This window comes from Microcebus murinus, chromosome 4 (assembly GCF_040939455.1).
Source record: "Microcebus murinus isolate Inina chromosome 4, M.murinus_Inina_mat1.0, whole genome shotgun sequence".
NCBI lineage: Eukaryota > Metazoa > Chordata > Mammalia > Primates > Cheirogaleidae > Microcebus > Microcebus murinus.
The window spans coordinates 6,968,856-6,996,424 of record NC_134107.1 but is presented as its reverse complement, the minus strand read 5'-3'; the positions used below and the strand labels follow the sequence as shown (position 1 = coordinate 6,996,424).

The 27,569-nt window shown below is 43.0% G+C and overlaps 1 protein-coding gene and 1 long non-coding RNA gene across 2 annotated transcripts in view; both read right to left on the bottom strand.

Moving 5' to 3' along the window:
- PACS1 (phosphofurin acidic cluster sorting protein 1) overlaps window positions 1-27,569 on the bottom strand; it is a 128,805-nt gene that overhangs the window by 67,038 nt on the left and 34,198 nt on the right. The gene's annotated exons all lie outside the window — the stretch shown is intronic.
- On the bottom strand, window positions 15,765-25,921 carry LOC142870568 (uncharacterized). Its single transcript, XR_012918893.1, has 2 exons — window positions 25,855-25,921; window positions 15,765-25,392 (listed from the first exon to the last, which is right to left on the bottom strand). It is a non-coding gene; the product is annotated as an uncharacterized LOC142870568 (long non-coding RNA).

Genomic DNA, 27,569 nt, shown 5'->3' with positions numbered 1-27,569 from the left:
TAACTACTAAAGTCCTGATTCTGTCCTTGGCTACTTTCAAATCCTCTCTTCCATTTGCAAGCACATCACCCTGTCACATGACATGAAACTACACCATAAGTCACATGTGTGATCATAAAGAAAAATGGACCTCCTTCGCGTCTGGTGTCTTCCCAAGCCATTACACGATGTACTTCTTGGTTTTCAGAGAGCAAAATATAACTTTTTAAAGATGGCTGTATAACTTCACCTGGTCTAAAAATAAACCAAACAAATACCTGTGTTTGCCTCAAGTCTTATCTAAGTATCAAGAGCAGGTTTTACTTTGATTCTTATAGAACAGAAAACTATTTGGCTATTTCTTGCTTTCCTTTCCTGAAGTCATGCGTTCTCTCTAAGCTGGCACCTAAAGTCACTGACAAGCTGCTGAAAGCTAGGTACCCAATCCCTAGTGAAGGCCCTGATACCCTTCTATGTTCATTTGTACAAATAACAAACTCAAGATTTATTTTCCTCTGTTTTAAACCACCTTTTTCACTCCCTTGACATGAGATAGTTTCCTTCTATTACAGAAATGGCCCATACTGCTGTACCGCACCCTACTAAAATTGCAAAATACTACCTGATAAGCTCTTACCACTCAGCAAACAGGTATTATTGTTACCATTAGGTAGTCTTTTCATTCCTTGATAAGGCCCCAACCCCAGAAAAAAGCTAAATGCAGCCAGTTATCAATAGCAGGCAAACAGGAATCAAAGTTCAAGAATGTCTGACTCTCAGCTCTACGAATGTGCACTTGACAAAATTAAAAGCATTTTTCAATATAGTTGCTATGGTGACACTGTAAGTTTGTGACAAAGCATTTATTCCACACAACCCACCCTAAATTAATTGCGATATCATTTATGAAACCTCTTGCAATGCTTTTTTCCCCTCACCAAAGTCTGCAACAGCAAACAGCTTCCCAAACTAAGTATTATATAATAAATCAGGCAAACATCATCCCATTCATTTTTTCCCTTGGGTTAGTGGTTCAACATGGTGGGCACGTGTGAAAGGGAGGAGCAATAGCTACACTAACAAGGACTCAGAAGCAACCAGATCCAGTGTAGCTGAGAACACATGGTGCATCGGCCAAAACCAGCCAAACGCAACCCCCTGCTCTGTATGCCCCACGCCTGCTCCAGAGCACCTTTCCAGCAAAAGCAAAGCTCACTACACTGCAGCCTCCAGCATGCTCGAAGAGGGAATGCTCCACCTGAGGAAGGTCAAAGTGCCACTGATGATGTCTTCCAAACAGCAAGAAGTTTTAAATAATCCAGACAAAGTCTCTTGACACCAGCCAGCAGTCCATTACAAGTAGAGTTACCTGATAAGGTGGGATTGATTACAAGAAGGTAATTCAATTGCAAGACTCTTGACAACACTATAATCTAATACCTCACAGCAGGGAAATCACTCTTTTTGTTTGGCATTTTCATTAACAGCATCACCTCACTGAAGTTTAAAAAGTAGCATCAGGAAAAATAGCCTCTTTCACAGTCCTTCCCGACAGACTGATCTGACCTATCTGTAAATAATGGAATTTCTATTCGAGCTATACAGCTAGAGTCAACCGAGGCTAAACTTCAGTTTGCGATTCATTTTGTTTTCCCAGCAATGGCATGCCAGATACAAATATCATTCATGGATTTGAGGTTTTTCAGTGAAGGTGGCTAAAATGTAAGGGGGCGGAATGTAAAAACCCGGACATCATCCAGAACGACCCAAGGCTCACAGGACTGCTCTCCTGGAAGAACGGGGTCAGAGGCAGCCTGTTCGAGCCCCCCCCCCCCCCTCTTTTTTCATAAGCCCCACTCCTGTTTGGCTTAATCAAGTTTACATCTGACAGCAATCATCTCTTTCCTCTTTTCTTATAAGATGCTGATTCTTAAGAAATGAACACATTTTACCTGTGTTATAGAAAAAAATATATTTTTAATCTGTTCAGTGTTAACATTATTAGGAATGAGAAAACACTTTCTAAACTCACCAAAGGAGAACTTAAAGATATAAAAATATTTAATTAAGCATATAAAAAGTTCAAGATAAATAAAATTTTGAGAGCTTATAAAATGTTCTTTATATATTCAGGCTATTAGCCCTTTATCAATGTGTAGCATGCAAATATTTTCTCTCATTCTGTAGGTTGTCTGTTTGCTCCATTGATTGTTTCCTTGGCTATGCAGAAACTTTTTAATTTGATTAGGTTCCATCTATTCATTTTTGTTATTGTTGTGATTATCATTAGGGTCTTCTTCGTAAATTCATAAATCCTAGGCTGGTATCTATGAGTTTTTCCATTTTCCCCAGGGTATGTTTTTGTGTGCTTTGTCAAAGATCAGGTGGCAATACGAGGATGGTTTTATATCTGGGTTCTCTGTTCTGATCCATTGGTTTATGTCTCTGTTCTTGGACCAGTACCACGCTGTTTTGGTTACTATAGCCTTATAATATAAATTGATGCCTTTCAATTTGTTCTTTTTGCTTAAGGTTGCTTTGGCTATACGAGGTCTTTTCTGGTTCCATATGGAGTGCAGAATTATTTCTTCTAGATCTGTGAAAAATGATGTTGGTATTTTAATGGGAATTGCACTAAATCTGTAAATCAATTTAGGTAGTATAGACATTTTAACAATGTTGATTCTGCTGATCCATGAGTACGTTTTTCCATTTGTTTACATCCTCTGCGATTCCTTCCTTAGTAATTCGTAGTTCTCCCTGTAGAGGTCTTTTATCTCCTTGGTTAAATAGTATATTCCTAGGTATTTTATTTTCTTTATTGCTGTCATGAAAGGTACCAAGTCTTTGATTTGATTCTCAGCTTGACTGTTGTTGGTGTATAGGAATGCTACTGATTTGTGTACAATGATTTTATAACCTAAGACTTTGTTGAATTTATTTATCAGTTTCAGGAGTCTCTTGGTAGAATCTTTGGGGTTTTCTAGATATAAGACCATATCATCAGCAAAGAGCAATAGTTTGACCTCTTCTTTCCCCGTCTGGATACCCTTGATTTCCTTCTCTTGCCTGGTTGCTCTGGCTAGGACTTCCAGTACTTTGTTGAACAGAAGTGGTGACAATAGGCACCCTTGTCTTACTCCAGTTCTAAGTGGGAGTGCTTTCCATTTTTCCTGTTCAGTATGATGTTGGCTGTGGGTTTGTTGTATTTTTATAATATTGAGGTATGTTTCATCTATGCCTATCTTGTTAAGTGTTCTTAAGGGTGCTGGATTTTGTCAAATGCTTTTTCTGTGTCTGTTGAGAATATCATATGGTCATTGTTTTTGCTTCTATTTATGTGGTGAATCACATTTATAGATTTGCTTATGGAGACCATTCTAAGTTAAGTATTGCAAGAATGTAAAAACAAATGTCACATGTACTCACTATTAAACTGGAACTAATATATCAACACTTATGTGCACATATAGAAAAACTCAACAGAAATCAAGCAGGAGTGGTTGGGTAAATTCACACCTGACGAGGACAATGCACACTATCTGGGTAATGGGCACACTTAACATTGACTCAAAGTGTACAAAAGCAATACATGTAACCAAAATGTTTGGACCCCCGTAATATTCTGGGGGAAAAATGGAATACTACTATTGAATAAAAGATAACAAAATGTGTAATGTACATAAAATATATGAATGTGAACTTATTCTTTGCAGCATTTTAATAGTAAGAGATTGGAAATAATCTAAAGTCCATCAGTTTATAAGTTTCTAGTTAAATTATGGTGGATCCATCCAATAAGTTACTATGAAGCTGTTGAAAGAAAACAGAAACCTCTTTATACAGAAATGTAGAAAGATTTCCAAGACTAATTGATGAATGAAAAAAAATCATCAAGCTACAGAATAATGTCCATAGTATATAAACATTCATATTTTTAAAAAGGTGAGGTAGAGATAATATATGCAGTTACATACAAATATATTCGCATTTGCTTATATATGCAAATTTAAAATATTTGGAATGATACACAAGAAGCTAAGAAAGTGCTTTACTGATTGTCAGGGTTGGGGGTGAGAGGGAAACTGGGAACTAAGGTGAGGACACTACTCACTGTGTATCTATTTGTATCTTTTGAGTTTTCTACCATGTAAATATATTGCTTACTCACAAGTTTCTTAAAATAAAAAGCATTCTACCTGGCAAGCATTCCTCTCTCAGTCATCCGTTGCAGCTACACAGTACAAGCAGTGTCTGAGTCTGGCTGTCTATGGTTCAGAATCTCCCATCAACTTTTTTCAGTAAGGTGGGCCATGCGAATACCCAGAATCTTTCCCTATGTGCTCAAGTAAAATCCACCAAGAACTTCTGCAAACATTCCTAACCAAAATGCTCTCATACTTTAGGAAAAAGTTCTTAACTGGAACTCAAATCTCCTTGTTTTTGTGGTCTGTAACTGTAGGCCCAAGGCCCCAGCATTACCTGAGAGCCTGGTAGAAATGTGGAATCCTGGATTCGCTGCAGACCTACTGAATCAGAATCTGCATTTTAACAAGATCCCCAGGAGATTTGTAGGCACATTAGAGTTTGAGAAGCACTTTCCTAGGGCACACTTTCAATTAAGGTTTTGACTACATAAAAGAGTAGGATTTTGGGCAAAAACAAGAGTCAGTACATGAGGGGAGAAGGTTGGTTCTGTCAAATTAAAGCAGGCTTTTCACCTATGGTCTGGTACCATTTGAGTAACCACTGGCAATATTTGGGGCTCAGCCTTTACTATCTCATGTGACTCATAAAAACTAAATGTAAATAGTGCCATGATGTTTTCAAGTTGTAAACATTGGTTTCACAAAACACTTTATTTAAGAAATTAATCTGGCCGGGCGCGGTGGCTCACGCCTGTAATCCTAGCACTCTGGGAGGCCGAGGCGGGTGGATTGCTCGAGGTCAAGAGTTCGAAACCAGCCTGAGCAAGAGTGAGACCCCGTCTCTACTATAAATAGAAAGAAATTAATTGGACAACTAATATATATATATATATATATAAATTAGCCGGGCATGGTGGCACATGCCTGTAGTCCCAGCTACTCGGGAGGCTGAGGCAGAAGGATCGCTTGAGCCCAGGAGTTTGAGGTTGCTGTGAGCTAGGCTGACGCCACGGCACTCACTATAGCCTGGGCAACAAGCGAGACTCTGTCTCAAAAAAAAAAAAAGGAAGCAATTAATCCTAAAGTCACAAGTTCTCTTTTTCACTGCTTCTCAAGCTTTGGTGTGCCCAATGATCACCTAGGAACTTGTTTAAAAATGTAGATAGCAAGACCTCACCTCTCAAGAGTAGGTCCATCAGTAGTGATCCTAACAATCCTAAGAAACAGGATATGAGGGCCAGGATTAGGATGAGGCAAGCAAGACACCCAGGGCACAAGATTTAAGGACGTGCCAACCCTGCATGAGCCTAAGAGTAAGTGCCTCCTTAAATGCTGCATCCAGGGAATCCCACTTGACTCGCCCTAGCCTTGGGCCCACAGACCAGCAGTAACAACAGGGTCTGGGACTTATTAGAAATGCAGAATCTGAGCCCAACCCCAGATCTACTGAATCAGAATTTGCATTTTAACAAGAGACTCAGATTATTACTACTCACATTAAAGTAGCAGAAACAATGAATAGAAAGGATGCCCAACCTTAGTGTTGCAACTGATACTAAAATGCTGAGTGTTTTCTAACACATGCTGCACTTCCAGTACAGGAAAGAGAGTGATGGCTCTCCAATGGAGTCCAAGGGACAGTGCTACACTGGCCAACGTCACCTTCACCCCTTTAGTCAATGGCCTGCAGGTGGCATAAAGGAGGGGCTGCTAACTCGAGAAGTAACAGGGACCATCCTGACAAGCTAGATGACAGGCTGAGCATTCAACATGGGATGTATATAAAAAGTTTTAAATTTAGGCTAAAAATTTCAATAATGAAGGTATAAGACGTATAGCAGTTTGCTTGGCAGCAAAACACATGAAAAATTCTAGGAATAGATCCAAAAGCATGTCATGAATTTAATATAATGGCATTTCAAATTGGTAGGAGAAAACAAATAATTCAATTAACAGTGTTGGCCTAACTGGGTAGCTAGCTGGAAAAAAATAAATTTGAATCCTTACCTCACATCTTATATCAAAATAAGTTCTAGATGGATCAAAGATTTAAACATACACAAAAACAAATCTATGTAAGTACTAAAATAAAATATGAGAATATTTTTTAAACAGCCTCAAGGAGGCAAGGCCTTTCTAAGTATGAATAAAATACAAAAGCATGAAGAAAATCCAGAGAGGCCAATAAAAAAAAAAGATTGATAAATTTTACTATGTTAAAGAAAATATTCTGCATGACAAATACCACTGTAAACAAAGCTTGAAGTCAAATGACAAACAGAGGAGAAATCTGCAAGTCACAGCCAACACATGGGGCTATTTTCAAAAACTCCCAAAATCAAGAGGGAAAAAAGCCCAACAGGCCGAGAGGAAAGTGGGCAAAGCCCAGCCTGCAGAGCTGGAGAAGCCAGAGCTGTCCCCCAACAGCTGATGGACACTCCCGTGAGACCGTCAAACCACAGACTCGTCATCTGTTGCTACACATGCTTGAATCAGGACTGGTGGTGGAAAGTCCCATGAGTTAAATTTCAGAACATGCAGACCTTTCTAACCATCAGGGCAGTCCCTAAAGGGGACGGGCCTCCTTAACAAGCGCCGAATTCTCGCTCAGTGGAAGCACGCGGGCAAGGCTAGATGACTGCCAACTCTTAGAGCGTGCCTGGGAGGGAAGACCAACAGACCGGAAGCTAAGCTGCGCGACTGCCGAGGGTGCTTGAACCTCGACAATCATGCAAGTCTATCCAGAGACTGCGCTGTTAGGAGGATGGAATTAACGATGTGCTCTCATAACTCCAAAGGACTGGAAACCATGGTGCTCACCACTCTGCACTTTTCAGTACAAGTGTGGTGATCTCTGGAGGGGGAAAGTGATATGAATGATATGCTGAATTATGACTCCTGTCACTCAGGTATATTTGGGGGTTCTTTGTGGTCATGGGGCTGGGCAGTCCTGTCCCTTCGCACTCCTCTCCTAGGCTCCCCAGACACTAAAAGCAAAGGCACAGTTTTGAAAGTGCGAACCGGGGCTGGAGGGCTGAGATGAGTTCCCAGTGGCGCGGCCCTTTGTTGTGAAGCGTGATCTGTGGGAGATACTTCCATATCCTACATAACTTATACTGCAGTGCAATTATGAGTTAAAAAGCACAGACGAATAAATAGCACGGGAATTCAACTTACAAACAGACTGTATTCCAGAAGCTACCCTGGAAGTCCCTGGCTACAGTTTGAAACAGCATTAACAGGAAAGCAGAAAGGAGGGGCTGGCGGCGGGCCCCCTCCTTTCACTAGATAAAAAAAGAAAAGGCTCACGAGACCAGGACCACCAAGGACAAAACTGCCAGGCCCGCTGAGAGGAACCACACCCAGATGTCCACCCAGATAAGAACGTTTGGGCTCCTGGATTCCGCAAATACCGCCAGCCCCTCCAATTTCTCAATGACCACCAAAGGCCGCCCAGCTCTTCCCGCCAAAAGTCCCCAGCTCGGCCCAAACAGTATAAAAGCCCACACCTCCTTCAAATGAAGGTGACTTCTGAGGCCCCCCTCCCTTGGGGCCCCAGAACCTCGCCCAGGAATGTATAATAAACCCATGTGGTTTGGCCCCCACTCTTTCTCTCTCTGTCTTTTCTTTTCGCCACCACCGAAAAACCTTACCGTTTCCAACAGTTTCCAAGTAGAAATACTGTTGGAACGGCAATAATTTATTAAGTAGAGTAAGGTGAAGAACTGTTTTATTTATCTTGAATTCTAAAGCTTAAGACAAAGCAAATGTAGATGGAGGGGGCAGAGGAGGCTCACACAAACCTGTGACGACTCTGAAGCGAACGCCTTGGCCTCAGGTGTCCCAAAGCTCTGAGTTAGCAACTAGTCTATTGCTGCATCTAATCTCTCTTCGGAACCTCTGGTGTCCTTTCTCCTTGGTATGGGCGTGCCACTAAATGCTTTTTAGCCATGACCGGGGAAAGCTTTTAGTTTAAAAGTATAATGAAAAGAATGAGTAGGGAGAAGAAAGAAGATATTTTTGAGGTAAGAGAGCAATCAATAAGAGAGGAAATTAGAAACCCAAAGAGAATATAAGAAGGATTATATCAAGCATAATTACCTAAAATTCAAGATAAAATAAAACTGAGCAAAGGCTGGGGAGGGAAGTAAATTCCCCATGAAGGTGGGGAGCAGAGGAAGAGGACACTGTGGCCAAGTCTCCACACAGGCCATTGGGGGGCACCATCGCTCAGGACAACGGCTGGTGCTGAGGCGCGGGGAGAGGGACCCAACGGACGGACGTCAGAGGCACAGGCTGCTCCCAAGTTGGGAGCACTGCACTAAACTACAGACCACTGGGGATGTGCTCCCACAGCCGGGTTCACAGAGAAACATACACCACACACACACACACACACACACACACACACACACACACACACACACACACAGTAGTGTTATCTGCCATCTACCCTGCCCTGGTGTCTCCAAATCAGCAATGGCAATGACACACAGTGTGTTTGGAATCCGGCAGGCCGGCAGGCCAGGAGAGGCCGAGGGGTGCCCCCACGGAGCTCCTACTGCTTCTGAAACCCAGCAGGCCTCCAGAAGGCTGAGGGTGACCACGCACGACGGGCTGGGGACCCAACGCCAGGTGTGGCGTGAGGGAAGTACGCAGATGGGGATTCAGGCTAGGGCAGAGAGAAACCTGGAACAGTGACAATTTGATATACACCTCAGGAACAAATATTTTTTAGGTATGTTAAGGCTAGTGTTTCCTATATCTGAAAGAGAATAAACATGGGGTGCATTACCACAGGCAACTGGAAAAGAAGAAAAGTTAGATGGCTTGTTCAGTGTGAAAAAGTGTGAACTTAACCAGGCCGAGCACCCATTTGTCTCGGTCCAGTTTTTTTCCATTAGACACTGATTTGCAATGAAGAAGAATGCATTGTTTTAAGGCACATTTATTATTGTTTAGAGACAGGGTCTCAATCTGTCGCCCAAGCTGGGCTCAACTGATGGCCCCACCTCAGCCTCCCAAGCAGCTGGGACTGCAGGTGAAATACTGCTGGCACAGCAGTGACTTATTAAGTAGGGTAAGGTGAAGAGCGCCACCAGGACCAGCTAATTTCTTTTAGAGATGGGGTCTCGCTTGTTGCCAGGCTTGTCTCAAACCCCGGGGCTTCAACGATCCTCCTACCTTGGCCTCCCAAAGTGCTGAGGCCTGAGCCACTGCACCTGGCCTTAAGGTATATTAACAGAAAGATCTGCCAAATCTCTCCTGAGCCTAGAGAGACAATACGTACAAGCAAATCTGTTCCTTCAGAAGCTATTTAGTGTGGCCTGCAGACTCAGCCCTGCAGGCAGGCAACACCCCCCCTACGACAACTCCTGCCCTGCATCACGTAGGAAACCATGGGCATTACTGGCTGTTCCAAGGACCCACAATGGGGTTAGCGAGATCCTTATCCCTGAGCATCAGTCCCCAGTGATGCCTCCAGCAGCCACGAGTGGGGCAGAAATGCGGAGAGCACACAAAAGGACAAGCAAAGGCAAAGCTGGGCTAGAGGGTCCAGGGCCCCACAGCGTGCTCCAGCAGCAGGGAGTGGCATCCTGGCTGTCACTTTCACCTGCTCCACCCCCAGAGCGAGAACAGACATTTATCTGCGCAGGTTCGAAAATACCAGCTTCCTATTTACATGACACTGCCGCACCAATAAACATAACCGGTGCCAGCAACCCTGACTGCACTTCAGACACGTGGCGCCCAGGAGTCGGCCTGCATTCTGCTGGCATCTGCTGCATTCTGGGAGGCGTTTTCATAAGTTATCTCGTCTATTGCTCACAAAACACCAAAATGGTATGTGTTGTCACCTCCCTTCTATAAAGGGAAAAAATTCACCTAGGGAAGACAGGTCTAAAAACCGGTCAGCGACAAAGCCAGATTCAAACCTAAAACCCTCTGAAATGACAGCTGCCTTCCTCGCACTGAGGAACAAGGAGCAGATCCTCTGTGTGGCAGCATATGGGCCACCGAGGACTCCCTCACCGCAGGGACGCAGCCTCTGCCACGGGCAGGGTGGGGCAGTGCTAACTGCCACCGTGCGTGCGCTAGAGCACTGCTGCAAACGCTAACGTGACTGCGCAGGAGACAGACCCGGTACTCCTGTCGCGAAGCTCGCTGTGAGGCTGGGGTGAGGCGGCGACGCAGGGAACAAATATTAATACAACAAACAAACCACATACCATCAGAGTAACAGTGACTCAGCTGAAATGAGACCTGGGCCCACAGGAAAGTGGGGCAAGGGTCCCTCTTCACACCATGTGACTATGGACAGCTACGCTGGGGTCAACCAGTGTTGAGAAATGAAGACAGGAATCAGCCAAGCGAATAGCCAGGGGAGAACGTTCCAGGTCAGGGAACTGCAAGCAAGTGCCCTGAGGAACAAACAGGCTCGAGACTACGCGGAGGACAGGCCTCTCTGGCTGCAGCGGAATAAGGGAGAGAATGAGAGAGGAGGCTGGACAGCTGCGCAGAGCCAGGCCGTGCTGGCCTTGAGGCACAGGCCGAGTGTCCGTTCTATTCTGGGGGCAACCGGGAACGTTCAGAGGTTTCTTTGCGAGCAGGAAAGTGACACTTGAGTTTGTACTGGGTTATTCTGGCTGCTCATGCGCTGGAGGAAGCCTGGAGGAAGCTTGGAGGGAGGCTGGTGGAAAGCCACTGCCACGGCCCAGAGGACAGATGACAGCGACTCGTCAAGGGAGTGGCTGGTGGGCGCAAAGGCCAAGGACAGACTCGAGGCATTTTCTCGCGTCAGAATGTACAGAACTTGCGATAACCGCATACAGAAGCATGAAAAAGAAAGCAGCAGAGATGACTCTTTTTGGGCTGAGCCATAGGGTGGACGGTGGTGCCACTCACAGTCGGCTCTATGTTTCTGTGGCTTCCCCATCCCTGGGTTCAACCAACCGCAGTGGAAAATATTCAGGGGGAAAGAAGGCTGGTTTATATGATGATCACGTGCAGACTGTTTTTCTTGTCATTACTCCCTAAACAACACAGCGTAACAGCTGTTTACACGGCACTGACACTGCATTAGGTGTTACACTAGAAGTCATCTGGAGATGATGTGAAGTACATGGGATTGCCTGTGTAGGTCATGTGCAGATACGACACCATTTTACGTCACGGATGTGAGCATCTGTGGATGTGGCTGTCCGTGGGTGGGGGGTGTCCTGGAACCAACCCCCCATGGATACTGAAGGATGACTTGACTTAGATGACTAAAACTGGAAGAGGAATAGGTTTTTTGGTTTTTTTTTTAAACGGGGAAGGGATAAATCAAAGAGACTTTTGAGCAGCGCTAAGTTTGAGTCGGCTCTCAGATATTCAGGGGGTGCTGTCGGGAGGCAGTGGGTACATAAAACCTAATCAGAAGAAAGATAATTTCTTAGTGCCTCGAGGATGGGAAAAGAGTTCTTAAGACAGACATCAAAAAGTGCAAATCTTTATAATACATGAAGAAAACAAAGGAAAAGTCTATATCGATACGAAGGATTTCTACTGGATAAAGGAAACAAATGAGCAGGTGGGGGCAGGAGAAGACACCTGCCATGTTTGTGACTCGTTCAGAAAACCTGCTGAGTCAGGTGTTTCTGCTTTCACGCCTCCTCCTTCCCTTCGGGGAGATACGGGAGTCCACACGCTATGATTCTGAGAGAAAGGGCCACACACTCTGCTCAGACGGGGAACCAGAGGGCCCGGTAGAGTGGCCTTCCTGTTCTCTTTGGCAGGACAAGTCCCTGCTTGACAAAAGCTGAGTAATTACCGAGTGAACAAGAATCAGTTAAATTAAAGAGACATAACCCCTTGACATTTAGGATGGGGAAGGAAAGAGCAGTAGTCACATCCTAACCTCCCCGGCACGCCACCTCGGAGATGCAGGGAAGGCAGAGTCGTTAGCTTGGCATCGGCCTCTCCTCCTCCCACCTGTGGGAAATGCTGGTCCCCTGCAGCCCAGCGGGCCCGGCTGGCTCCTCACTGCCCCAGAAATAGAAGTTAGAGTATGATACTGATGAGTTCAATAATCGCTCAGTGACAGACAAACATAGGCTCCAGAAGCACAGGCCTCTGCTTACAGACAACACAACCTCCAATGCAAAAGGATATGGTTTCTCCCTCATCCCTGCTCCCACCCAGGACAGCCACATATTAAATTAAGAATTCTCAAAATTCCCAATGGTGTCAAAAGCATTTAAAGTTGCTGGGTCAAAGATTCATTTTTGCAGCAGACAACCACAAAGGATTTCAGTGTTACATACAGTGTAAATGATTGCAAGAAATTCTAAATATGGATAGACCAGTAATTTAAATTCTTTTTCTAATGGCTAATGCTTTCTTTTCAGTTCAATATCTGATTGTAAGTCAGGTTCCAATTAAGGAAAGCAAGACCCAGTTTTCTGGTTCCACTGGGGTTTGCTCCTTCGGGGATTACCTGTCTTTCATGACTCTGCCATGACTAATACAAACGTGTTTCAAGACAAGGAAACACCTAGGAACTCTCACTCCTGGTTTGGTGTGTCCCTTGGCTGGCCACTGCTTCTGTCTCTAACAAAGATTACCATACACAGCTATGAAACCAATGCCGACAGAAACCAGAAAGAGAGCACAAGAAACAAAATCCCAGTGGTAGCTTTGAACACTCACACACACAGTGGACAACTGAAGCTAATACCTGAAAAGCACGCATTAAAGTTACCTGGATATTTCACGCAGGACTAATTTTCTTCAATTACTCAGATATCTAAACTATCCCAGTTTTCTACTTCATTTTGCCCACAGGCAAAGTTAGATATGAGGTAGAGTAAGACCCGAGGCAAAAGATACACATGGTAACTCTATTTGAATTTGTGACTAATGTATCCTTTCATTCACTTTGAATTTAATGTGACTTAGCTCTCTGACCCAGGAAAATCACTCTGAATCCAGAGCATCTTCATTAGAGGATGAAATAAAATTATTTCTAAGATCCCTTTAACTTACTTGGTTTATATATATTTTACCATAGGATCAAATTCCATTAAACATCATCAAACCAGTGGCTCAAAATACTTCAAATATTAGAATTTTATTACAGCAAATTATGTTAAAAACATAAATTTAATTGCAACAAGATTTGGTCTATGTATTAATGAAAAGATGCTGTATTGTAAAAAATAATTTGCTGTACACTAATGTTTATAAGCAGCATTATTCACAATAGACAAATGGTGGAAACCACCCGATGATCCTGGGGAGAGAGAGACACGGAAAGACACTGTTTCTCTTCCTCATCTGGATTTCCAGTGTCTGCCTAGGGCTCCGGGAGTGGCACAGAGTGCATGAGCCCACGGGGAGCCAGTGAGGAGGAGCCTGTGTGAAGATGTCCAATGCACGAGGAAATGAACTTGGGTCCTTGACGACTCTGGCCAGCTGCTCAGCTAACCGGCATCAGTCACCCTGCCCTGACTTCTGGTTGTCTGAAACAGCAAACGCCTGTGTGTTCAAGTCACTGAGTTGGCTTTTCTACTTCTCCAAGGAGAAAGTATTCTAACAGTAACATTTACTGACCTGAGAAGTTTCACACACCGTGAGACTTATGCAGCCAAGAAAGGCAGAGTTTGATCTTAGTCATTAAAATAGGCAAACTGAAGACAAGAATAATAAAAAAAGAAAAAAAAAAAAACGAAAAAAAAAAAAATAGGCAAACTGAAAGGCAAAACAAGATACACTATTCTTGTCATTAAAACACGGGAAAGGCTTTAGGGCAGATTAAAAAACAAGGTTACATGAAAAGTACCGTAAGTAGATCCACACATTTAGCAATTCAGTAAACAAACCTGGACCCAGAAGCTCTCCTGAATCAACCGATTATGCTTCATTTCAGAAATATTAATTAAAAGATGAGCCGGGCGCGGTGGCTCACGCCTGTAATCCTAGCACTCTGGGAGGCTGAGGTGGGTGGATTGCTCGAGGTCAGGAGTTCGAAACCAGCCTGAGCAAGAGCGAGACCCCGTCTCTACTATAAATAGAAAGAAATTAATTGGACAACTAATATATATAGAAAAAAATTAGCCGGGCATGGTGGCACATGCCTGTAGTCCCAGCTACTCGGGAGGCTGAGGCAGGAGGATCATTTGAGCCCAGGAGTTTGAGGTTGCTGTGAGCTAGGCTGACGCCACGGCACTCACTCTAGCCTGGGCAACAAAGCGAGACTCTGTCTCAAAAAAAAAAAAAAAAAAAAAAAAAAAGATGATGACTTGAAATATGGTTTTTATGTTCATAATGACTGTAACCACAGAAATGGTTATACCATCCCCATTTTATGAATGAAGAAACTGAAGCACAGAGAAGCTGAGTAACTTGCCCAAAGCGACTGTGTCCATGCAGTTTTCCGTACCCAGAACTCTTGCCTCTCTCTCTTCACGTAGCAAACTCCTACACATCCTTCAGGTTTCGGCTTAAACAAACATCAGTCACTTCCTTAGAAAAGGCTTCTTTAATGTGCTCAGACAAGGCCCAAAGCCCTTGCCACGCCCCACTGCCCTTCTGCTCCACAGCAGCACTTGGCACACTTGGGACTATTTAAATATTTGTCTTCCCCGCTAGAATGCACATCCCCGTCTTGTCTGCCACTAGATGGTGTTTCCAAAGCTGAGCAGACGACTGCCCTTAAGAGTCTCTCAGTCTGACAGACAGCAAGCATTTCTCAGAGAGACTGCAGGTTTTGTTCCAGACCACCACAATAAAGTGAGTCACATGAGCTTTTGGGTTTCCCAGCGCATATGGAAGTTACATTTACACTACACTGTAGTCTATTAGGTGTGCAATGGAATTATGTCTAAAGGAACAATGTACATACCTTAATTTTAAAATACTTTATGGCTAGAAAATGCTAACCATCTGAGCCTTTTGCAAGTCCTAATCTTTTTGCTGGTGGATAGTCTTGCCTCAATGTCGATGGCTACTGACTGATCACTGATCACAGACCACCAGAACAGATATAATAATAACGAAGGAGTTTGAAATATTGTGAGAATTACCAAAACGTGACACAGAGACATTTAGTGAGACATTGTGCCCTTGGAACAATGGTGCCGACAGACTTGCTCGATGCAGGGTTGCCACAAACCCCCATTCGTAAAAAAGGCAGTATCTGCAAAGCACAACAAAGTGAAGTGCAGCAAAATGGGGAGGTCTGCACATGGTGGGAAGCAGGGAGGGTCTGCATGGGGCCATGTGCAAACTCGGGGCCGCGGCGAGGGAGGACTGCACAGTATGCTCTTTGAACTGGGCTCTGAAGGGTAAGTTAGGAGAAAAGGTGAGGTGTTCTAGGCAGACAGCATAGGTATGTATACAGAGACGAAAGAGGCCATGAAAATTTAGGGGGCTACTACTACTTTAGAGGAGTTGGAGTTTGATATTGGGTAGCACAAAATGAAGCTTAAGAGATAGGACGATGCGGTTCTGTATCCAAAGAAAGCAATATGCTGCACAGACCTCTAAAATAATCTACCAACAGTGGAAATGATGGAAGAATTGACTGTATGTCGGGCACCAAGCTAAGCACTTCCCACAGATAATTTCATTTCATCTTCACAACAACCCTGAGTATTATTATTCCCACGAGGAACTAGAAGGTCAAGATCATAGACAGCCAGTAAGTAAATGGCAAAGACAGGCTTTGAACTGCAGCTGTTACATGACTCCAAAGCCTATGCTTTTAACCATAATCTAATCTAAATCTAGTTTACTATGATATGATCTTATATAGTTGCATACAATTCAAATAATTATGCTGATTCTACTAGAAAAGCTGGCTATTTAAAGGAACTCTGTATCTTTTCATTAAACAAATCATAAACACAGATATTTCATAAATTAAGTTGGCTTAAAATGAAGTATATAATTACTATTCAGTAGATGTTTATAAATGAGTATCAAAGGAGTATTATTCCAAGACAAAAAATGCAGTGTCCTGACTGATAGTTTAACATTGTCTCTAGAATGATGCTACCTCTAAACTATTAAAAATTATGCTAAGCAAACATAAGCAACTTCTCCATAGAAGTCTCATCAACACTAACCTTCCATAAGTCATCACAGTGTCTGCAGGGTGAGAGGGAACCTTCCTATGGAGAGCTGAAATTATTCATTAAATAACTCAGTTATTGAGAATGGGTAGAAAACAAAGAAGGTAGTTAATACAGAGGAAACACAGGACACATGAAATCTTTTTTCCACATTATCGTCTGCCTAAGTATAGTAAAATGAAGGCCTCTAGAAACTCAATTTGAGTTAAAACAAGAGCTAGAATTTACCTGTTAGAGAAGATCTTGGTTTAAAGTACTATTTAGGAATCCAGTTATCAGCAAAAATGCAAATGGTACTAAATCACAGTTGATGTGACTATTTTTGCCACTCATTAAAACAGACTACTGGGAGATTTTCTTCTTTCTCTCTCTCTCTCTCTCTCTCTCTCTCTCTCTCTCTCTCTCTCTCTCTCTCTCTCTCTCTCTTTTAAGAAATGGGGTCTCACTCTGTTGTCCTGGCTAGAGTGCAGTGGCACAATCATAGTCACCGCAGCCTAGAACTCCTGGGCTCAAGCGATCCTCCTGCCTCAGCCTCTGGAGTTGCTGGGACTACAGGCATGTGCTACCATGGTTGGCTAGTGCCAGGAGTTTTAAGAACATGATCTCATTTCATTCTTGCTCAAGGGACCCTCCTGCCTCAGTCTCCTGAGTAGCTGAGATGACAGGCATGTGCTACCACACCCAGCTATTTTTTTTTTTTTTTTTTCATAGAGATAGGGTCTCACTGTTGCCCAGGCTGGTCTCAAACTTCTCCCGCCTCAGCCTCCCAAAGTGCTGGGATTACAGGCATGAGCCACCACTCCCAGCCTCGTTTCATTCTTATAGCCACATTTTCACATGAGCTAACAAAGGCACAAAGCATTTAGATAAGTTTCTCACGGTCACCTGGGTAGGCAGTGAAAGAGCCGGGATTCACACCCAGTGCTCCTTCCACCATGTAGCGATGTCTCTACTGAGCTGAAAGGTGCCCAGAGATGACCTAGTGCACCCACCAATCAATCTCACAATCCAGGGAGACCTGCAGGGAGGCGAAAGGACGATTTTGATGTCCTTCAGATGGTTTACAGCCCACCAGGGAGTGGATCCCTCACTTCCTACTCTCTAGGCAAGCATATTCGGTAATTACTTTGACTCATACCAGATACCTTCTTTTTGAGAAATAGTAAATGTTCCCCATAACTAAATTCAAAGCAGATAAAACAGGAACAAGGCAAATACCTGTTTCTGTGCATTGAGGTGTGCATGCATTGCGCTTCAGTGGGAGATAGGAAAAGAGAAGTCTCAAACACTTCCTGTGTGCTGCTTGCAGCCAGCTAACAGGAGAAAACAGGGTTTCACGCATTCCTCCTGACAGCCATCGGTTTCCAGCCTGTCCTCCTGGTGTTTCAGGAGGGCATTCAAAGCACGAAAACAGGAGCCAGCAAACCTTTCCTGTAAGGGGCGATAAGGTCTCTGATGCAACTATTCAGCTCTACTGCGGGAGAGAGAAAGCAGCCACAGACCACACACAAATGCATGAACATGGCTGTGTTCCACTAAGGTTATGGACACAGAGATTTGAATTTCATATAATTTTCACATTATATGAAACTCTTTTGATCTTTTTCAACTACAGTACTTAGCAAGGTATGTTTTACAGGCTACACAAAAACAGGCAGTGGGCCAGAGAGACTGGTGAACCTGTATTAACCCTATTAGTGTGGCGGGCCGAAATTATCTTTTGCGTCTAGGGCGAAAAGCGCGGCTGGCTGATACATCTCATCTATGTAGGAGCCGATATATCGGCCTGCCACACTAAGAGGGTTAAACCAAGAAGGACCTCTCGGTCAAAAGAAAGGCAAGGAAAAGCAGTGAGCAGGTGGCTCTTTCCTTGACCTGTTCTGGTGCCACAGACCCAGGGAGGCTTCTTGGACCACCCTGCTCAGCTTAGGCGCCCTTCTTTAGCGTTCTCACTCGGTCCCATCTCTATCTTAGCACGTACCATAATATACTGTGATGAATAAGATACACAACTATTATGCACCCATAATAATTAAAAATTTTAAAAAATTAAAAAATACCATGCTGGATTATTCACTCGTCTGTCTCTCCCCAGTCATGAGGGCGAGCAATGCTTTTGTTGTTTCGTCTCCATATCCCTAGCTGACATGGATGCTCAAAAAAATATTTGGGAAAGGAGGGAAGGAAAATAAAAGAGGAATAAATTCAGAAATTCTTATCCTTATTCTGAAACTATGTATCAGCTCAAGGTCTTGACAGTGGTTCAATAATACACTCCTAGAAAGTTAAATCAGTGGTTCACTCACTTCTGGCATCTGTTATCAATTGTGTGCTCTTTATAGGCCATAAACACGCACCAACCCCGCAGTCTATATACTCTCAGTACTGACACCTTCCTCAAAGCCAGGCATCTGACCAACCTGTTCAGACTAACATAGATAATAATAATCTGGCCGGGCGTATCGTTCAAGGTCAGGAGTTCAAGACCAGCCTGAGCAAGAGCGAGACTCGTCTCTACTATGAATAGAAAGAAGGGCCAGGCGTGGTGGCTCACTCCTATTAATTGGCCAACTAATATATATAGAAAAAATCAGCCGGGCATGGTGGCGAATGCCTATAGTCCCAGCTACTCGGGAGGCTGAGGCAGAAGAATTGCTTGAGCCCAGGAGTTTGAGGTTGCTGTGAGCTAGGCTGACGCCACAGCACTCACTCTAGCCTGGGCAACAAAGCGAGACTCTGTCTCAAAAAAAAAGAAGTTAATTGGCCAACTAGAAAACATAGAAAAATTAGCCAGGCATGGTGGTGAGTAGTCCCAGCTATTCCTGAGTAGTCCCAGCTACTCGGGAGGCTGAGGCAGGAGGATCGCTTGAGCCCAGGAGTTTGAGGTTGCTGTGAGCTAGGCTGACGCCATGGCACTCTAGCCTGGGCAACAGAGTGAGACTCTGTCTCATAAAAAAAAAAAAAGAAAAAAGAATAATCCAAACATAAATTTAAAATGACCACAGAGTCTCCAAAAAGGCTTCGAGGTACCCTGGGATTCTGCAGAACACACATGGTAAAACTCTCCTACAACACTAACCTGTGAATGATAGTGAGACTTAAGAATTTTCTCTTTAAAAAAAAAGTGAATGTTGGCTTCGAATAATTTAAAGCCACAATTATCAGACATAATATGAAAATCTATGTGGAAAGTCTACCACACCATTATCACATAAAGCATAAAGGAGGCAAATCAGTATCTATTAATCCCACGTGGAGGGCTGGAGGGATGACCCTCCAATGCAGGGTCCCTTTGGCAGCCTGCAGAAGCCAGGCGACCCTTCACAGAACAATGCTTTTGAATGCATAAAGTTATGCATGGTTTTAAAAAGGAAACCAGCTGCAGTAATAATGAAGCCACATTACTACCCCTGAAACTTCCTGTCTTCTTTCCTTGCTTATTTTTTCTGCTCAGCATTTGTCACTAACACTTGCTGCATACCATCCTTCATATGTGTTATTTATATAGTATGTCTCCTCAGCCAGAATCTAAGTTCCATGAAGGCAGAGATGTTCATCTATTTTGTTTATTACTCTATTTCCCAAACTTAGAAAATGCTTGGTATATCACAGGTAAGTTATTGAGCAGATAAGCTCAATAAGTATTTGTTGAAGTATTAAATTAACTTTCTGTCTCCTAAGAGCTGTTCTCTAAGATGAATCAAAGGCAGTTCTACTGGGTTCTGTTATCCTTAAGATATTAAAAATATGCAATACTTCATATTTATAAACACCTTCTTGGTGGACACTGGAACCCTTTTGTAAACAGTCTCATTCATCCATAGTAAATTTAATATTGAATGACTGAGGGCAAAGAAATGATATGAGATAGAGCAGTCAAATGCCTCAACGTTAGTCAGTGAACAAAATCAATGAGGCAGGCCCTTGGATATTAACACTGCTCCTACATTTTATGCTTTGTACTGCCTTAAAGTACAGTCTCTCCCTCTTGAAGATATCTAATTGCACGATGACAATGAGACAGACGTATTCATAACAAATAGCTACACATTCCTTTGTGACAAGGTTCTAGGATTTCCAACTCTTTGTCAGGGCAATTCTTAAATAGAGGAAATGGTTTTCTTTTAAAATTCATCTTAATCACAATAAATTAAAAGGCTAACAAGAATTTAAACCCTCAGACTTGACAGGCTGCCCATATTGTTTGTCTAAGCGGAAGGAAGCTTAAAGCCAGGACAACTAAAACCACCAGAGAACATAGTAATTTCTGCCATCTGCACGCCTTCACACTTTGGTGTACTAACAAATTGAGAAGGGAAACCAGAAGCCAAAAAAGAGAAAGGGGAGGAGGGAAGGGGAGGCTGATACTAAGGTCAGTTAATATGAAAGAAAACAGGGTCTCAGGCTGTTTCCTAACTAAGCACGCAGTCAGCACCTAACAGGAAGGCATCGCTGGTCCTTCCTGGGTGGCTGAGACAGAGTCAGCCTGCTCCCTACTGCCACTGTTTGTCGAAAAACAGAGCTAAAGAAATGCACTTACGTCACGCACAGGTTTTTGAGAGATTCAAACATATCTTCCTGAAATATAACTTTCTAATTCTGCTTAAACATCAAAATTTTCCATATTTCTGCATCTGCATATAAACAGGGCAAGGAGATGTGAAGAAACAGGTTTTTGATTTTTAATATTTTGAGTGCTAATAAACCACCAGCAGCCTGGTAGAAAGACTCAATACAGGCTGGTAGAAAGTTCCACAGCAATGAACGTATTAACAGGATTTAAAGTTGAAAAACGAAGAGAGAAAAAACATTTTCACATATGTTTGGCTCCAGCTCCAACGGAAAATATTAACGTACAGCAACCACTATTAAGAAGGTAAAAACTGCCGGGCTTGGTGGTGTACGCCTGTAATCCTAGCACTCTGGGAGGCTGAGGCAGGCGGATTGCTCAAGGTCAGGAGTTCGAAACCAGCCTGAGCAAGAGCGAGACCCCATCTCTACTAAAAATAGAAAGAAATTAATTGGCCAACTAAAAATATATATACAAAAAATTAGCCAGGCATGGTGGTGCATGCCTGTAGGCCCAGCTACTCAGGAGGCTGAGGCAGCAGGATCACTTGAGCCCAGGAGTTTGAGGTTGCTGTGAGCTAGGCTGATGCCACGGCACTCACTCTAACCTGGGCAACAAAGTGAGACTCCATCTTAAAATAAATGAATGAATGAATAAATAAATGTAAAAACTGTTATAATTTTGTAACTACTTATAGTGCTGTTGGTTTATAATCACATCTAAAGAGAAACCCCACAAAAACAGAATTTATATTCTACTCTTTCTTCTAAAAAAATGTTTTCAAACAGTGTTGTTTCAACATTACAATATCAGTGAGGTACTTCCCACCCCAGTAAGTTGTATTAGGTTATTAAGTATGAAATGTCTGATGTCCTTAAGTACTAAGTTTGACAGTTGATATCGCTGACATTTCACTTTGACACTTCTTATTTTATTTTTACTGTGATGGTACATCCTCAGTCTTGCCAATGTACATTGTGGCTTGTGATTATCTGTTAAATTTTTTTTAGAGCAATTTTTGTGAAACCACAGATAAGTCAAAAACTTGTGTTATTTTTGAATATGAGTTCCCTCATGGAACCAATGCAGTACAGACAGCTCAAAACATCAACAAAGAGTTTGGGAAGGATGTGGCTAATGAACACACAGTATATCGATGGTTTGAGAAGTTCCATTATGGTGATTTTAATCTTGAAAATGAGCCACATGGGCAACCTGAGACCAAGTGGATAATGATGAGCTGAAAGCTGTAGTGGAAGTGAATCCATCTCAACCTACGTATGAATTAGCAGCAAGGTTTGATGTTACTATTCCAACAATATTGGACCATTTGAAACAAATCACCAAGGTAAAGAAGCTGGATAGGTAGCTGACGCATAAATTAGACAAGCCTCAGAAAAGAAGTCATCTCGAAGCTTGCCTTTCCTTGCTGTGACGACATGATGCCAAACCATTTCTATACTTGTGTTGCTACATGTGATGAAAAATGGATTCTTTCTGACAACCACAAGCATGAAGCACTATGGTTGGATAAAGATGAAGTGCCAAAACACAGTCCAAAACTGAATGTTCATCAAAAAAAGCTAATGGTGTCTGTTTGGTGGTTCAACACTGGTATTATCCACTACAGCTTCATAAAACCTGTCAAGAGATTACACCGGATGTCTACTGCAACCAATCGGATGAAATGATGAGGATGCTTATGATTAAGCAGTCAAAATTGGTTAACAGAGACAGGCCAATCCTCTTGCAAGACAACACTGGCCCACCTGTCCTACAAACAACGCTGCTCAAACTACAGAAGCTGGACTTGGAAACTCTCTGTCATCCACCACATTCTCCAGACCTCGCATCAACTGACTACCACTTCTTCCAGGCTTTGGACCACTTCTTGGGCGGAAAAATATTCAGTTCTCAACAAGCTATGGAAAACGCCTTTCGTGGTTTCATCGCCACTCATTCTCAGGCTGCTTTGCTGCTGGCATGAACGAGCTACCATTAAGACGACAAAACTGTGTCAACAATTTAGGCGCACACTTTGATTAATTGTACTGTTTCTAGTTTGAGATACAATAAACTACACTTTTGATTCGAAATCGGACATTTCATATTTAATGACCTATAAAAAGGTAGTATAAATAATTATATAACTGAATAAATAAGAAATGAAAAACTCTTAAAACACAAATTATTTATATTCGTCTAAATTCACTTTTTGACTATTGCAGTGAAAATTATGACTAAAAGTCCATTTAGTAGGATTAGTTAAATAAACTGTGTTTTCTACATTTTATGGAATACGTAATAAAACATTAAAAAGTACAAGATAGACCTATAAATACAGAAATGGAAAAATCCCCAAGACACACTGGTCTGTGAAAAGAGCAAGCTGAGGAACTCATAGAGGTTCTGTTTATGTAAAATGTGTGCATCTGCACATGGATTGTAAGTGAATGCTCAGGAAAAGATCTGGAAGGATCCCCGCCAAACTCCTAATAGGGTTTTTGTCTGGGGAGGGGGAGAAAAGCGAGGGAGCTTCAGGGGAATGGGCAAGTCATACCCTATATGTACGCCTTGAGTATTTTATGAGGGTGTATTCACATACCGCTGGTAAAATCAAGTATTGATAAAGGAAGAAAGGACTGGGTGATTCTGTGAACTAAAGAGAGGAAAAACAAAAGGTGGAAACTCGGCCTGACACTAAGTACATTAAGGTCAAAGCAAGAGTTTGATTATGAGACAACCTACCATCCACCACATCTCAACGCAATTTTGAGTTTGGCTACCACATTATCAAGAACAAGATAAATTGACATAAAGGATAAGATTTCCAAAGTGGTAAGTATGATCAAAGCACATAACTCATCTATCTGAAAGAACCGCGAGTTTAAAATGCACATTTCTTACATCTTCCTATCAAGCTAAACGTGCTGCAAACATTCTTTTTCTTACTCTATTATAAAATTGCCATACTTCTGCTGCAAGTACTTACTTTTTGATTCTGAAAACCAACTACCCTTGATGGCACGTTCCAATGGCGTGTCTGAAGGTAACCAACTACACGGCAATTAGAAAGATGCTTTGCCAACCAGAGACAGGGACGAGACACCCAAAGGATGCTGGCACCGATTCAGAAAAAGGAATGCAAGTGCATCTGTGATGAGCCAGAGGTAGCTAGGAGATTTTGAAATTAAAAGAAAAGTCACATGCTCAAGAAGTGGGTAGGTAAACAATTTAAAAGAAATCCAAACTGGACTGATTTTAACTGTACGTTTTGTTAAGCTTTGACAAACGTATACACCCTGTGTAATCACTACCATGTCTAAGATACAGAACGTTTCCATACCCTAAAAGTTTTCTAGTGTGCCACTCCAGTCAATCCCTCTCCCATTCGGGCTCCACTGAACCTCTGTTCTGTCACTATGGATTTTTTTTTTTTAAAGTTTAAAATAGCCTAACTAGTTGAAATGGGTGTCACTATGGATTAAATTTGTCTTTTTTAGAATTTCATATAAATGGAATCATAAGCATGTGCACTTTTGTGTAAGGCTTCCCTTCACTCAGCATAACGTTTTCAAGGGCCATCCACGCAGCCCCATGTACCGATACTTCATTCCTTTTTATGGCCAATTAATAGTGCATTGTACAGGCCACAATCTGTATATTCATTTATGTCCATTGACATTCGGGTTGTTTCCAGTTTTTGGTTATTATGGTTATTTTGGTTATTATAACAAATCTGCTATGAACATGCCAGGCACCAGAAGCCTTGATAATTTTCATTTCGTAAATCAGCACTGTCCGCATGCTCTCAGTCCACCACGCTAACCCTGACGCTGGCCCGTGCAGAATGGGAAAAGCAATCATTCAGCCAACAAATACAGCGTAAAGAGCTACTGGAGGCCCACTGTTCAGGCACCGGGGACACAGCAAAGAACAAGACAGACATGACCCCTCTCCTTGTCAAACTCACATTCTTTTGGGGGGGGGGGTCAGAAGCGGGGACAAACAAAAATAAATGAACAAGATCATTTCAGATAGTGTATGTAACAGGAAAAAAGGTAAAGGTGAAAAATACAAAAGTGACTAGAGGCGTGTGTCTAATTCGGCGTTCAGGGAAGGCCTATCTGAGCTGAGTGAAACCGGAATGACACAAAGGGGACAGCTTGGTAACCTTCTGAGATCAAAGTGTTCCAAGCAAAGCACTACAAGTGCAAAGGCCCCAAGGAGAGACCGGGCTTCTCCAATCCAAGCCGCAGGGAGGAGGCCGAGTGACAGAAACGGAGTGAGCAGGTGACGAGGCAGGCAGAGGCCCAGCCGAAGAGAATCTTGCAGCCACGGTGAGAAGTCTGGGTTTTATTGGAGGGTATTAAGTAGGAGAGTAAAACAATCGGATCTGCATTTCAAAGAATCCCTCTGCCAGCTGTGCAGAGAACTGACCGGGAGAGTGGACCAGGTCAGCGAGGCGGCTACTGCGCGGGGAGGAGAGCGGGGGTCCCTGGGCTGCAGGAAGAGCAGAGGAAACTCGGGAGGTGGGCAGCGTTTGGATTCCACAGTTCTTGCTGGCGGACCAGATGTGCTAGGTAGAAAAAAGAAGAATCTGGGATAATTCTTATGTTTTTGGTTTAGGTCCCCAGGTGGATAATGGTACCATTTACCAAGATAAGAAAAATCAGAGGCAAAATAGGTTTGGAGCTGTGGGGAGAACCAAGAGTACTGCCCTAGTCCAAACGCAGATGTCAAACAGGCACTTGAACATATGAGTTTGGAGTTACGAGGAAAAGTTAGTGCCAGTCATAAAATATTAGGTAATAACATCTGAAGCTAAGACGGGGATTATATAGACAATTTTGCTGCTAATTGTAGTAAAGTTGTGCGCCACATACAGATGTTTTGGTGAACAATGCAATGCCAACACCACAGTGGTCCCATAAGATTCTAATGGAGCTGCCCTACACAGGCGCACCTTTTTTATCCTTTATACCATATTTTTACTGTACCTTTCCTATGTTTAGATAGGTTTAGACACACACATACTCACTGCTGTGTTACCACTGCCTCCAGCATGCGGCATAGCGACTTGCTGTACAGGTTTGCAGCCCAGGAGCAGCAGGCCTGGCTGAGTAGCAGGCTGTGCCGTCTCCGACAGGTCTGTGCGAGTACACTCGATGACGTTCACAAGACAACACTGCGGAGCATCGCGTTTCTCAGAACATATTCCTGTGGTTCAGTGACGCGTGACTGTACGTAGCACACACCCCTATGGCAGTGCGCCAGGGTTACAGCACACAAACAGGTCCTTGACGCCAAGATCAATTTTACTTAGAGTTGGGAGGGAGTTGGTATGAAGGGGTGAAATTTATATTTGAACACACACAAAGAGTAAAATGCTGAATTTACACAATGTTTTAAGATTAAACAAGATTTCAAAGAAATTTTGTGTTGGTAGCACACAGTCTTTGGACTATACAAGACCCCAGTGATACATCTTCATCCATCTCTTGGAGCATTTCAGCAAAAGCGCTGCAGAGGCATCTGAACACACAACAATCAATGAGCAAATGTTTAATGTACAGCACCCTGCCAACAGCCACGGCGACTACAGAAAGATGGAGTTGTACAACGGTTAAGGACATGGACTAGCATACAGATTTCAGAGTCAAAAAGACTCAGGTTCAAACCCTACCTCTGCTGCGTATCAGCTGTGTTGGCAAAGACCCTCCCAGCTTCCTGCAGAGATTAAACATGAGAATGTACGTAATGCACTTGAGCACAGTCCCTGATTAAACACTAACCCGCAACATCTCTGTCTAGACTCTCACTATCTAATAAGATCTACGAGACATACATTTATAAAAGGATAATAAAGGCTGCATATTAAAAACGCTGAACACGGTTGGCGGGATTGGTCAGTGAAGCATTGACATTTGGGCTGAAGAAGACTAACCACATAGAAACAGGAAGGCTTTTAGCTTTTCTCTCTTTTTATTTTTATTTGAGGGGAAATAGTTTAAAAAAAGGAAGAAGATAAACCAATGTAGAGAAGAAGAGAATGTTTACTGAGAATTCTTGTCTGTCAGTTCTTTTTTTCAAAACAACTTCATTTAAATATCATTTACATGCCGTACAATTCATCCACTTGCAGTGTTCAAGTCGATCACCTTTAGCACGTTCCCCGAGTTGCACAACCGTCACCATGATCCATTTCAGAACATTTTTATCATCCCAAAGAGGAACGTCACACCCCTTAGCAGTCATTCTCCATTTCCCTTCAACCTCACCTGCCCCTGGCAACCGCCCACCCGCTTCCTGTCTCCATGGACTTGCTTATTCTGGACATTTCGTGCAAACAGATCACACACACGTGTCTGGCTGCTTTCACTCAAAGTAATGCTGCCACATGGTAGCACATCTCATCCTTTGCTCACTATGTGGATAGACGACGTTTTGTTTATCTGTCCATCAGACGGGGGACACTGGGGTTGCTTCCACTTTTTAGCTATCATGAATAATGCTGCCAGGAACATCCCCACACAAGTTTTTGTGTAGACACAGGCTTTCATTTCCCTTGGTATATACCTAGGAGTGGAATTGCTGGGTCCTACCTAGGGTAAACTCTGTTAAATCTTTTGAGGAACTGCCAGTTTGTTTCCCAAAGCAGCTGCCCACTTTACATTGCCCTCAGACGCTTGTTTTTGTCTGACTTTTTGATTAGCGTCAGCCTAGTGGGTGTGAAGTGGCATCTCACTGTGGTCT